We start from the raw sequence: 16,079 nt of genomic DNA on the forward strand, positions 1-16,079 counted from the left end.
ACGTGTATATGAAAGTATAATAACCACATTCAAAAAGTTCACCTATACCCTATTTTGAACACAGTACCATCTAATTTGAATAATAGTCCATCAACTTGCCAAGCCACACAGTCAGTTAATTAGCATATGTGTTGTAAGCAAAACATAGTAATTATCATTTTCTCATCATTAAGCATGTTTGCCTGATGCAGCACATTGTGCCACATCGCGCAGCAAATTTGCTAAAAGATTAATGGAAAAATAGGAATTTAACCATGAATCTGGTAGAGAAATACATCACTATAAAGCCATACACATACTAATAGATGTAAGTGAGGTATGTCACAGCAGGTAACTGTGCAATTATCTATACAACATGTAAAAACACACCTGCTACATCACTGACTCTATAGCTCAGTCTGTGAAATGCTTTGAAAACATTTATTTTCTGGTTCACATGGTCCTGGGTTCAAATACCTGTTTGTCTAGCATTTCAAATACATGTATGTGTACATCAGCATTATAAATTGTGATATGTATGCCTGTGTCATCACCTGTTTACCCACCCAATATAATACAGGTGGAATGTCTGCTTCTAAGTAATGGAGGTCAAAGGCCTACAGATAGGAACACATTTTATGTATCGCTATTACAACCCTAGAAAGTGCCTAGAGTGTCAGATTATGCATTAGCATGAATTCACAGAGGAATCTGAAGCATGTAATTCAAATGTGGCCCAGTAATTCCAGACTGCAGTCCTCGGTGATTTGCCATTGATATTGCAAACAATCACAACTGTAAAAGTAACAGACATATATGGAAGTCATGCTAGAAGCAAGGTTTGCCAGCACACGCATTCCAGATGAGTAGCATAACATTACACATGACTTGGTGGTTGTTCGAGTTGTTGACATTATGTTTAATGTACCCCCTACCTTGTTCTAGGACACCAAGCATGTTGCCTTTTACTGTGTTAATGATACCTGTGGCTAACATACTTACCATAAACACGCGTTCCATACACTAGATCGAATTTTCACTAATTCAAAATAGTGCATGGAATGCTCACTGCAGCGAAAGTGCACTTAATCAAAAGTGCAGTTACACGAAGTTCAGTACAAGGAACGGGTGTTGTACTGAACTTTCGTGCAGTACTCACGGACCTTAGGGTTAGGGCATGGGTTAGGGTAAGGGGATAGCTTTACTAACTATTCCCTTACCCTAACCCGTGCCCTAACCCTAAGGTCTGTGACTATTGCACCATAGTGGAGGACATAGCTTGTTTTTTATGTCCTCCACTGTGCTGCGGTGTTTTCGGTGAAATGCACTTACGCAAAAGTTCACTTTCGTTAAAGTGAACTTTCGCAGAAGTGAGGCTTCCTATTACAAGTTTGAAGTAGTGAACTTTCGTTCTTGTAATAGGAATCCCTTAAACACATACCTTAATTTCCAGTGGGATAAATTTCCTCAAACCGGCTCTAGCTATAAATCAGGGCTGCCCCAGGTCCCACAATTATTCATCTGTGTTGTCTTCCTGCAAAGTCTTTATCCTCTCTGTCTATGTCTATTCCCAGCATCAGCTTCAGCCTATATCACACACATCTGTATGTAAAACGTAGCTGCTACAAACATTCTCTCTCTGCTGGTGTATCTTTACCCCACTAATTTTCACCTCAACATACAAGAAAGGGGATGGAATCTCATTGATACCTTATATTTTGTTGAGTAGCTGCATGGGATTGGCTGATTATACTGCAATCAACTGTGTAGACTGCATTAAGCATTTCTGAAGCACAGATTGGTTCAGATGCAATCAACTACTAATGAGAACCATCATAAAAAACACATTTGCAGTTAGGCAAACCAGTGTGGATGAGAGCTACTTCAGGTATGTATCCATTCTGTTTCCAACATGATGCATATGTTTGAATATACTTAGGGGGAATGGGGATTACATCAGTAAGCCTTTGTTAGGACTGTACTCATGACATGGCATTGTTCTCCAGCTCTGTTAGATGTAAAGAGGATGTAGAAGAGACCAAGGGTATAATGCTGTGTGATAACTAGTTACACAGGTCTTCTGGGTACTTCCTTTGATATCAGTTGTAATAGTACACTGTTGTTTTATTGGCACTGTTGTTTTTTTATTTCTTTGGGGGGTATATTTCTTGCTATGAGGCACTACAATGGACTGCTGTGTTAGGTGTTAGCATACGTATCTGTCATATCTTAAACAGGAATAGGTCACTATTGCTACTATCCTAGTTGCATCCACACCCATTTTATGTTTGGCCCACTGTTAAATATAAGATGTGTAATTAAGTGGTGAATACCGAGTGCCTTCTTTTGCTGCTGTATCTCTACATAGTTTACTCATACATATGTGATCATTATATGTCTTCTCATTACTTTGTATTTCAGTAAACATTATGCAAGCACGTCACAGACCACCATTTTCTGAGGAAGAAAATGACCTCATCATTGAGGTGTTGCGACATTATCAATTCATGCTGTCCAGCAGGAGGGCAAATAGGTCAGAAACTGCAGCCCTGTGGGATGAACTGGTCCACAACATCAGTGCCGTGGGTCATCAGAATTGTAGATACGAGCAGGTGCAACACTATGCCACAGACATGATCCATGCAACAAGCAGGCAGTCAGCTGACATGGCCAGGGATTGTCAAGTTACTGGTGGTGTGCCTGTAGCAAAATCTTCTCTCACAGCCATAGAAGAATTCCAGGTAAACCTTACTACACAGGACAGCTCCTAGACATCCATCAGAAAAAAATGTTGTGGACGTGGGTGCCACCCGTTCCTCTCAATAGGAGCTTCCAGATATGCTTAGTTGGATCAGTAGTATAATACTGTTGCATTAATCCTGTCAGGGTATATATAGTTTTACATGGGTGTCAGGTGTTTTTTCATGGGGAAGTAAGTTAGCTGCAGTTATAAGCTCATGTAGAGATTGTCATCCATGTACCTTTTAACATTGCATTTACTGTAGATACAGACATATTAACCACTGTTATACTGTAACATGTGGTGCTGTTACTATTACCTCTTACTCACCTTTTTCAGAAATGTCAGGAATTGTAAGAGGCTGTGCTCCTGCTGCTGCTAACCAGAATGCAGTTATGTCAGAAATGTCGATATATTTCATTGTATTAGCTGGTGTCATCTCATGCCTGCTGGCTGGATTGATGTACTGGCTGCATAATTGTCAAGCGTACAGATATTTTTCAGAGTGTCCACAGTGTACATCATTTATTTTTTTCCATAAGATTATTGTTTTCTGACTAATTATTTCCAAATTATTACAGACTGTGGTTAGAAAATAATGTCTACATATCCTCCTCTCTGAGGTTGAGAAGTATAAAAGTCTATAATAGTGACTGCAGTTTATACAGTTTACCATATGTATCACCATAGTAGTGCAGAGCACAGTAGTGCAGGTATCAATGTATTGCGTCTTCCTTTGTATCACATGTGACCAAGGAGGTTGATCTTTGTCCCATACACCACCTGATGTCAGTGTCACTTCAGACTCTGATGATGATGGTGGCCAAAATGAGCCATGGCTGGGGGTTGCAGAGGCTGAGTCAGACACAGAGGTTTACATCCCTTGGCCACCCCCATTATCGCCTTACAGTGTCAGTATGCCAACGCATACTCAGTCCCCTGAGGCCACAGATATTGGGCAGTTGGAGGGTGGGGACATTGAACAGGGAAGTGTGGCTACTGTGACTTCAGTGACTGTTGACTCTGGCCATAGCCAAACTGTTGGTAAGGTTCCACACAGGCAGATGGATAAGGGTGCTCATAAGAAGCTTGTTGTCCCTCCACCACCTGTTGCAGGTGTATCATCACATATCACTCAATGTATGTTTAGGGCTATCATGGGGGCACAGACACATTTGGAAAGGAACTCCCAATGAATGCTCAGAGTTATGGATGCAGCACAGTCTGACATCTGTGACTGCCTCCACTGTGTTGCTGATACCCTGGATCAGTTGACTGACACAATGGAAAGAGATAGGTCTGAGACAGATTGCAGACTGTCTGTCATAGAATGCACATTGTATGTGATGGAATGTTTGATTAGAGTTGAGCGGCAGCCCATGGGCGTAGGTCAGCAACTACATCTGATGAGAGTCAATGTGGCCATGCCCAATCATGCTTCCATAGTAGCAGTACATCCAGTACTCCAGAGGGGAGTGTGCTGTCCACACCAAGATGTAGCAGGACATGGGGTCATGGCCCTGGGTGTTTTCGTGAAGGGCACATATCCAGCAGGCATCAGTCATCTGCAGGTAGTAGCACAGCATCTAAAACTGGGTATGGAGGTGCCAGTGCAACTCCTTACAGAGCCAATTCTCATGTTCAGGGGCGGAGATGATGAACTGTCGGCTCTGCAATGCATGACTCACAGCTGTCCAATATACATTCATATAGGACTAGCACTGAGCTTGGCTGTGTTCATGCAGATACTCACAGAGCAATGTCACACTGAGGGCACCTACAGACACACACACATTTCCATGGTCCACCTTGCCTGCTTCCCTTGCTTACTCACACACACACTTGCCAACCTATTGGATCATCCTAGGCCTCCTGCACCTCCAAGCAACACTCTGTGAAAGTTATGATACCTGTGCCACATCCCTATCATCTTTCTCACAGATGCAGGGAAATAAAGCTATGTCTCTGATGCACAGGATGACTATCTACATTAGTATGAATTTCTTTCATCCATTGGTACTGTTGACATGCTACTTGTACTGGTCATTCACAGATATTGTACTTTTCCATTTTTACTGTGGATAGCATAATAATTTGTCTGCATTAAGATGTATGCTGTTGTAAGGGCTGTGAAGTCCCAAAATGAAATGTGTCTCATGGAAATATCTATGTTTCTCTTTCAGGATTATATGGTACACACCTATGGGAAGACATCTACAATTACCCCATCAATGTCAGAGCATGAGATTGTATGTCAGCACAGACAACAAATGTCATCAGAATGGTAATTACAGTATAATGTTCAGTTTTGCATGTATTTTGCCTTGGGTGCCAAGGTTCATAGAATGTGACTAGGGTAGTGACCTGATGGTGATTAGGAGCATAGCTGTTGCATCACAATATAATGTTCAATGTCAGATTACATAGATGTCTAAGGGTTGTCTAGCAAGGTTCACAGTGGCAGTGATCCATGTTAGATAACATTTTCACAGCAATTTACGCAGTCTGCTTTTCAACAGGGTAATGGAGGTGCCCTGTTTGACATGGATATGAGGCCTACTGCAGAGGAGCGTCAACCTTGGATAGATGTTTCTGTCCCTCCAGCATGTCCTATGTATGTCATACTATACATTTAAGTTCCCAGAACACATAGCTGCAGTCCCACATTAGGTCACACAACTTTTATCTGCTTTCTAATTGTTTGAAAGGCATTATAGCCTTGCAAGGCCAAAGTACTTACTGCAAACTTGATCAAATTTTCTGTGACTGCACAGATATACACATCTTTACTGGAGAGTGCCAACAGAGAGTGTGTTTTACACTGTGAACGCCAAGGGTTTACCAGCATGACCCTTACTTTACTGGACTTGTACTTTGTCACATGTGTAAGCCTGCTATTGTGACCATGCCTAATAACAAAATTATGGTTCAGGCAAGTCCCATATGCCTTTCAAAGCAGTGTACTCAATACACCATGTTATCCCACACTGTCAGGTACTGTTTTACCTTAGAATGACACCATAAACTTAATAACATCTTACATGTACACATCTATCAGTCCACTTCATAACCATTGCCTGTTGTGATGTATACACAAGCAATAATCTATTGCTAATGACATTATCAGTGTCTGTTGAAGAGATGCGGACAGCGTCCCATAGGCTGATGTAAAATGATCTGACTAACAGCTCACAAACACACCAAGTTGGCTGCACTGAAAATCAAACCCCTAATACCTATATGTACAGAATACTGAACAGCACACACACACACACACACACACACGTGCACACACACACACACACACACACACACACACACACACACACACACACACACACACACACACACACACGCATACAGACACACACACACACACGCATACACACACACACACTCACACACACGCACACACACATGCACACACACACACACACACACACACACACACACACACACACACACACACACACACACACACACACACACACACACACACACACACACACACAGTTGGTTGTTGTAAGAATAGAACCCCTACCTATATAACTTCATAGAGTACAGAATAAAGTACTTATCACATACTCCACAGCTCAAATCTGGCAACAAAGTAGCTTTAGGTAATATTATTGTAGATGACATAAGCAGGCCTTATGCAGGGCAAGAGTTGGAGGCCTGCATCAAATGTAAGGCCCAAAACAGTGCAAAACCATGCCATTGTGAAATTCATACATAAACTCTTTTTTATGGAGACACACACACACACACGCACACACACACACACACACACACACACACACACACACACACACACACACACACACACACACACACACACACACACAAACACACACACCCACACACCGGGTTGCAGTGAGAATAGAACTACTACCACCTAAGTTTGCAAACTACAGAACACTGCACTTAATGCAGAGCTCAAAGTTGGTATTAATATGACGTTAGGTAATGTTATAATAGATGACATCAGTAGGCCTTAAGAAGAACATGGGTTTGGAGGCCTGTATCAACTGCAAGGCCCAAAACAGTATACACCTATGCCAGTTTATGATTCATACTTATTCTTTAGAGAGATGCACACTCACACACCAAGTGGGTTGGCGTGAGAGTAGAACCCCTACCTATTTAGGTTTATACACTACAAAACACAGTACTTAATGCATGTGCCACAGCTCAAACCTAATATAAGCATAACTAGGTAATCTTATAGTAAATGACATGAACAGGCCTTATGCAGGACAAGCATTTGGAGGCCTGCATCAACTGCAAGGCACAAAGCAGTCCAAACTCATGGCAGTTTGGAAGTCATACTTACTCTCTAAGGAGCTGCACACTCACACACATATAGACCAAGTGGGCTGGAGAAAAATTAGAACCCCTACCTATCTAGGTTTACAGACTACAAAATACAATACTTAATGCACATGCCACAGATGAAGTCTAACATTAGCATGGCCTTAGGTAATCTTATGGTAGATGACATCAGCAGACCTTATGCAGGGCAAAGTTTGGAGGCCTGCATTGACTGCAAGGCCCAAAACAGTACAAGCCAATGCCAGTTTGGGATTCAAACTTGTTCTTTAGGGAGCTTCACACTTACACACATATGCACCAGATGGGTTGTAGTGAGATTAGAACTCCTACCCATCAAGGTTTACAGACTACAGAACAAAGTACTTAACACACATGCCACAGCTCAAGTCAGCTGTATGAATGACTGCTGGTGAACTAATCCATAGAGGACCTAACTAAGCCCTGTGATGAATAGCTTGGGAGGCCTTCAGAGCCACATTGCTTCTTACTGTCATCTGTAGCTAGTAGCCTAGCAGTCAGATAACTATTTAATAGTCTTGATATGTGACAACATTACCTATATTGAGAATATTTGTCCCTTTGCATTTGGAAGGACAAGCTTGTGGTCACAATCAATTTGCCCTGCGCATGAGTGAGCACACAACATTATACATTACACAACTTGTTCAATTGTTGATGTATGTGTAGTGAAATCCAGCAGACACAAGGGGCTGTAGTGAATGTGCATGTTGTTGCTGGCTTAGGTACATACAGATGGCTTTACAATATATGTACATATTGTTATAATGTGACATACATTTTCAAAGTTTCCACATGCAGTCTTAGGGAGACGTGGTCTGGAATAGTAGGACACTACAACTCTCCACTGTCCAGATGTTTGCACCAAGTCCACACGTTTGGCTCATATTTATGTGTGTTTCACACTGAATTGTGATTTGCTGTCAAATGTGACATAATTTAGACATGAAGTGATAGCAAACTGCCAGAAATCTGAACTTCAGACTTCACAATATTCTTCCAAATATAACACATGTTATTCTATGCACTCCCACATTTTGTAAGTGCATTATTTAAAGTAGAGCCCTTACTTTTGATCCTTTGTTCAGCATTATCTGTGGCTTAATGCAGCTTTCTTCTCTATGAGTTGCATATGTAGGGCACTACAGACATACTCACACACACGCATACATGTGTATATAACTATATATATATATGTGTGTGTGTGTGTGTGTGTGTGTGTGTGTGTGTGTGTGTGTGTGTGTGTGTGTGTGTGTGTGTGTGTATGTGTGTGTATTATATGTATATGTGTATCTATATATATATATAGAGAGAGAGAAAGAGAGAGACAAAGCTGTGTGTTTGTGTGTGTGTGTGTGTGTGTGTGTGTGTGTGTGTGTGTGTGTGTGTGTGTGTGTGTGTGTGTGTGTGTGTATATCTAGGTCAAAATGTTGATGATGGGTTCAGCGAACATGGACATGATGAATGGCAGTTGGCAGATATTCATGTTGCTGAATGTTGGGAGAGCGAGAGTACATATCAGTAAATGCAAGTCTGCATTTGCTGAAATCTACTCGATGTTATGCATACAGATTGCGGTACAGTGTGGGAAATACATCCCTTTCCTTACTGTACTGTGAGCTCAGATTTGAAATATATAGCTTGCAGGGAGTGTGTGGGGTGCAGGGGGGCTTGGCCCCTTGCTAAAACATGAATGTCAGTGTAGGAGTCAGTGTAGGAGTTTAACTTACGTTTGCACCTACAATGAAGTCATATTCGATATTCGGCATACATGTCAAATCTGCTGAATTTGTTCAACAGATTCGGCATTTATGCCTAATTAGTATTCAGGAATTTGCGATGTTACAGACTTTTTTTGTGTATTTCGGGTTTTTGATAGTAAACGATATATATATATATATATATGTATATATATATATATATATATATATATATATATATATATATATATATATATATATATATGGGTCTACTTCTGTTCAATGAAAACATGTTTTTTCGAAGAACATAAGTATGAACTGATTTCAGTGAAAGTGCACTAAACCAAAAGTGCACTTTCATGAAGTACACTTTTGCAAACACCGGTTCACCAAACTAGACATAAAAAAATAACAATCTCTGCACCACCGAAGCACGGAACAGTGGGGATAAGAAAATACACAGATTTCCCAACTGTAGTGCGATCTCGGAGGATGTGTGAGTTGCCTGGCATCAATTTTAATACATGTATGTGAGTAGGAGAAAAGTGTTAGTCCCTAGGTCCCTAGGTTGTCAGTGAATGTGATATGCGTTGTCTCTTAGCCAAAGCCAGGATGTACAGAGCATGCATATGTCTGCCCTCAAGGACATCAGCAGGGGGGGTTCCTCCTCTAAGTCCTCCTGTGAATGTGGTAAAATAGGCACTGGTAGGGGGCTGTGTACCCCTTCCATTTGCTGATCCTGCTGCAGCTGTTTTATCAGGATCAGATTGTGTAGCATAGCACATGCTGTGAATATTTGGGCACGTGTGCGCGTAGTATACTGCAAGGCTTCACCAGATATATTGAGGCACTGGAATCTTGACTTCAGAAGCCCAAACACATGCTCTATGATGTTCCTAGTTTGTGCATGTGCCTTATTATGGCATTCTTCCGTGGGTGCATGTGCCTTTCTGATGGGTGTCATCATCCACGGTTCCAGGACATAGCCAGCATGCCCCAGTCAATGGCCCCCCCTAGCAAACATCTAGTAAAACTGTGATGCATGCTAGATATGGGAGTCATGATAACTGCCAGGGTTGCCATCACACACATTCATGATAATCCCCTGGGCATTGCACACGACTTGGCATTTGATGGAGTGGTATCACTTGTGGTTAATGTAGATTCTACTCTGCTCTCCAGGTGGTGCCTTGATTTATTCATGAGTGCCATCTGTGACATACAGTAATTCAGAGTGTGTGCTAAATGGCAGAACTGTTGCATACTGTTGGCCCTCCCCTCACGGGAAAGGGAAAAATATATGTGCTCACTGGCATGTGGAAGCATAGCATCCAGAAACTGGTGGAGTATCCTGGATGCTAATGCCTGTGACACCTCCCTCATGTCCCCAGTTGATCTTTGAAAAGTACCTGTAGCTGGTATCCTAATAGCTATACATACCTTAGTTTCAACTGGGATGGGCTCCCCTCTGTTAGGGTTGGCTCTGAGTTGAGGGTGACAGAGCTCACTGAGTTCTCATAATTTGTCCCTGTCTACCCTATAGCCCTCTACAATCTCCAGCTCATGTAGCTCCTGGATGGTTACACTGGGTCTGAATACTCTTCACCTCCTTCTTGGCCTAGGCCTTTTGTCAGCTGCACCAGCAGCATTGACTTCAGCATCTAGCACAGATGCAGAATAGCTGCAGCAGCCCCTATCATCATCTCAGTTAAAAATTCCAAATTTCTACTCCAGTGGTTCAGAGTATTGAGGGAAAATCCGAATGTAGGGTGTATGCATACTTTATATAGTTTTGGTGTAGGTCCACCATATGGGATTGTCTAATTATGATGCAGTTCACCTGCTTAGGATATAACTGATATGATTTAAATGCCTTACTTTAGTGAGCAAAACTGTGTTGTGCTCAACATTGTACAGCATAGCTGTGCAAAACTATATATTAACTGAATACCTTTTGCTTCCATTTATAGCTATTTAACTCATGACTGGGACATGAGTGGTCTGATCATGCAAACAAGCTAAGCTATGCCCAGACCATTTGCAGTAAAAAGCATGCTGTGCACACATGCACACTAAATACAAAAATCCTAAAAGTGACATGACACACACCACTGATGCCATCCACATCCACTGGGAATATAAACACCATGTAGCAGCCTACACAAAGTGAATATCTGTACAAGGTTGCTCCCTTTAGAGATTCAACACATCCATGGCATTTACCCCTCATCTGCATAATATTCATGCTGACAGCCTAGATTAACAGCACAAAAGGATAATTGTACAGACCCAAGGCAAGGTCTTACAGTAATTTTGTCTAGAGTACATTATACTGTCCATTTACGTATAAAGTAAAATATGCATAGTGTAAACATGCAGGAATTAAAAAAAATAATATTAATTTGACATAATTCCTCCTGTTTTCAGACATCCACAGTGTATGAATTAAAGATTTATGTATGGGATCTTACCTTTTCAGTGGAATTATGTCGATATTTGTGGATTTTTACATTCCCCTATTTCCATGTAGACTCCTGTATGCAGAAAATTTCCATATACAGTACCAACATGGACATGAAGTCTACACGGAAGCATTATGGGTTGTTGGATCACTCCACCTGGTTTATTTGCATAAAATTCAGCTACTTTAGCCAAAATTTGCATTGCATGAAAAATTCCGTAGTTGCGCATGTGTGTGCATGATTCCGTACTGTTACACAGAGTTTATTGAATCTAAAATTGTTTGCACACATGTGCATTGTGCCGCACTGTGCACATGGAAAACATTTCGTATAAGCTTTCTTGAATTTGCACAAATGTTTTGTCTGACTCGTATGGCTGTAAATGTTGGCTTCACTTTTCTCAACAAATCATTATCCTGCTGCTATATTGGTGTGTCTGCTCCCTATAGTGAAGCCTGCTTTGTACAGATCTTTGCATGAAAGTCAACTCAGAGGAACAAAGAGTACTGCTAATTCCCATTCTTAGTTTTTACACTTCAAGATATGATTATGCATGCACTAGCACTTTGCCATCTGAGGTGAAAGTCATATTTACCGTGCTGCACTCAGAGTAAAGTGAAAAAAGAAAATCAAATTATTGTTTTAAGTTGCACAATTTTTGTATGTCTGGATTACTTTTGTTAACAGGTAAACTTGATTACAGAATGATGTTGATTCAATTAATTCAATTGCTTAATGTATGTTTGCTTTACACTGTTTATACTTGCAACCGTGTTACAAGTTTGGTCCACCTATTCTTACATCATCTATCTCTTGTTATTCTGCAGTGCACTGTCCTATGTATGACTTGCAAGTTTGTCTTGTCAATGCACATAATGCAAATATAAGACAATACAAGTGGTAATCATCCTGACATGAAGCCACATGAATATTTGATTGAAAAACAACTGGTGTGCAAGAGTGAATGGGTATGCCATACCATAATGTGAAACATGTCAGTGTCCCTCACAGTAACACAGTGTACATTAAGGACAATATCATTTCAGTAGAGAAGTGAGTAATTATATGTGACAATCATAGTGATGTTACATTGTCCTGTAAACATATATGCATTTGCTGTACAACCTGTGATGCACAGTACCATCTGTTCCAAACAGTAGATTTTAAAAAAGTTCAAATGTCCTATTTCACATTATTCATGTCTGTCTTCAACTATGGTGTTTGCTCCTAATACTGTGCTCTTTAGAATGTGTAACTAGATAGGTAGGAGGTTCAATACCCAGCATAGGAAGCTTGTGTGAAACTGCATGTAACACATGGTGTATCCAGTTCCCCTGGTGGAATGCATTTAAGTCTTCCCAGAGTTCTCTTCTCCCAGTATTTTACTGAAACATCCTGTATGAAACACAGTGATGAGATCATCCTGACAAAGGTGCACTCACTACTTTTAAGAGTCAAACCTTTCCTGTGGGACTTGCAACTAGTACAATGCTTTCTGGATGTGTGACTACATAGGTGGGAGGTTCAATGCTCAATATTTATATATTTATTTAACATTTATTTACTGGGAAAGTTCAACTTGGAACAAAGCCAATTTTCAGTGGAGGCCCTGGGAGAAATGCTCCAGACACATGTCTTTGCACCGTGGGAGGAAACCAGAGGAAACCCACATAAATGCAAGGAGGACATGCAGACTCTGTACAGAAGGCACCCCAGCTGATAATCAAACCAGATAACCTCTTGCTGTGAGACGACAATGAAACTGCTGCACCACTGTGCCATCCTGAGAATATGGGAATCTTGTGTTTGTATTTGTGTGTAACACTTGGTGCTGTATTCCCTTTCCATTTAACTCTTTACACATCTCCCTTATCCCACTTTTATTAAAAGATAATCTATGAAACACACAGATGAGTTCATCCTGAGAAAAGGTCACTCTCTCCCCATAAGAATCAGACGTCTCATGTGGTACTTACAACTAATATAGTACTTACTAGATTGTGTAACCTAAATAGAAAGGAGGTTTGATACACAACAGGGGAAACTTGCATATGTATGCAATACTTGGTGGTGTGTTCACTTCATCTGAATGGACTACATCTAACTTTTCACACAGCTATCTTATCCCACTTTTTACTGAAACATAATCTTTGAAATGCACTGATGAAGTCAGCACAACAAAATTGCCCTTGCTCTACTTAGAGTCAGACTTTTCCTGTGGCACTTGCAACTCATACTGTACCCTCTAAATTGTGTAACTATATAGGTAGGAGCTTTGATACTGAACATGGGAAGTGTGTGTGTGTTTGTGTCTGTGTGTGTGTGTGTGTGTGTGTGTGTGTGTGTAAAATGATTGCTGATATATCCACTTCCTCTGAAGAGAATGCATCTATATGTGCACACAGCTCCCTTATCCCACTTTTTACTGAAACACACCAATGTCATCCTGACAAAAGTGCACTCTCTCCACTTAAGAGTCATATTTCTTCTGTGGCACTTGCAGTTAACACAGTGATGTGTACATTGTGTAACTAGATAGGTAGGATGTTTGGTGCTCAGCATTGGGAACGTGTGTGTGTGTGTGTGTGTGTGTGTGTGTGTGTGTGTGTGTGTGTGTGTGTGTGTCTGTGTGAGTGGGGGAATTTACAGTTAGTTGAGCATGTGCTCAATCAACTTTTACTCTGGAGAAACATTTTAAACTGCTAGATGACTCCACCATTCCCTAATCCCACCTTTCACAACCACAGCTTCATTGCAACACAAGGGTGTAGCTAGGCACACTGTAGTCCACTGAGTACAATTTGCTATATATTATGTTTTTTAGGCCATAATATGTCCATAACTTTCTAAAATAATGCTTCCAATGACTGAAATAATATCTGTTTAATGTTTCAGAGGGAAAGTGATGCAAACATTTGTTAAAGGTAGGGGAACGTTTTCATTTCTAAAATGGCAGGCATTTTGTGAGGCAAAAGTAAGAGCACACAATTACAAAATTAGAATCACACTAACAGGGTCATTCTTTCTAAAGTGAAATGTCAAACATCTCCTGTGGTGCTTTCATTACTTAAACTATTCCCTAGAATATGTAAATAGATTTGTATGAGTTTCGAATACAGCAGTGCTTAACTTCTACAAGTCTGTTTGTGACTGCAAATTAATTAATGATTGGTTTATACTCATTTGCGATGGCAACTTTTACAACTCTAGATGGCTGTAAAAGTCATTTTACCAGACACTTCTCCTTGGCAATACACTGCTGATGTCATCCCTTCATATTTACTGTATGCATCAGATGTGCTGTATAGATGGTGTAAGTGGATAGGTAGGTGGATTGAGTCCATTACTGCTTCAATAGTGTAGTCAGGGTATCCCACAGTGCTCTGTCCTAGGCCCTTACTTGTTTAGATTGTATCTTTCAGACTTAAGTTTTTTATCTGAGGTGTTCTACAGACTATATGTAGATGAACTGAAATTGGGTAAATGGATTACATGTGTTACAGGTAAGGCATGTCTGCAAAATAACATGACTAAATTCACCAGTTGGGTACAGGGGAATAATATACTGATAAATACATCAAAAACTAAGCATATGAGATTTGGGAGTCATCAATTGAAAGGTGAATATTTAATACAGCACACAGTGATTGAAACTGTAGATTCATTTAAGGATCTAGGTATATGGGTAGATTCAGCTATGAGTTTTTCTTATCGTGTCAATCAATTGGTTAATGATGATGAAGTCATTGTTTGTTAGTTACATTTGACCCAAACTTGAGTGTGGAGCAACAATATGGAAACCCTATAAGAAAACAAGCAAACAAGTAAACTGGAAAGAGTACAGTGGAAATATACCAAGGGCATCCATGGAAGTAAGGTATGATGAAAGACTAAAATATCTGAACTTGTACAGTGTCTCTTACAGATATCTAAGAGGAGATCTTATTCAAGTATATAGGGCATTATAGAAAACTACCTCTGGGAATGTTTGGGGTTATCAAAACGTACTAGAGAATCATCAGATAACCTATGTAGGATATTCTATAGGAATGAGAAGTATATTAATTGGTTCTCTGACAGAGTAGCTGATGCATGGAACAGACTACCAAATTGCATTAAAACAAGTTCTAGTTTAGATACTTTTAAGAACCGCCTGGACATTTATTATGGGAACAAGTGTTTTGGTATATTGGCAAGCTAGAAGGGCATTAATGCCCGTGTTGAAATATTTGTACGTATGTATGTATGTATTATGCGACTACATATGTAAGCTGTTTGAGTCCAGCTGTGAATCTGTCTTTCTCTCTCATACTCATACCTCTCAACTGTACAGACTTCTCAAAGTTGCCATATTTAGGTGGGGAGGGGGTGAAGCCCCCCACTTGGGTGGGTTTAATTTGCTCCAGTTTGTTTTTTATGTTTTGTTGGCCAGTTGTTTACTTACCAGGGAAAAATTACAACAATCTGGATGTTTATGAATATAAACTTTTGTCATTTTCGTCTCACCATTTTGCAACTCAATAGTATGGCACTTTATTATTTTGACATAGATCCGAGCACCTATAAATGCTGATTTCCCCTTACAAAAAGCTATGATAATTTCTCAGATAGCAATGCTTTTATTCAGAGTAAGGTTGACATGTGATTACATTTTCCTAACATAACATGTAGGAAGTGTCATCCTCTGGCACAAAGGAATGAAAAAATATTCTGTATGTTGTGAATTAGTTCAGCAATTACAGGCAGACATATCCCTTGCAGCAATAATGTGATATAGTGCCTTTACATGCTGACATACAGTTAGTTGAGCATGCACTTAATCAACTTTTACTCTGGATAAACATTTTA

Source organism: Protopterus annectens, chromosome 1.part1 (assembly GCF_019279795.1).
Source record: "Protopterus annectens isolate FY-2018-M chromosome 1.part1, PAN1.0, whole genome shotgun sequence".
NCBI classification, from domain to species: domain Eukaryota; kingdom Metazoa; phylum Chordata; order Ceratodontiformes; family Protopteridae; genus Protopterus; species Protopterus annectens.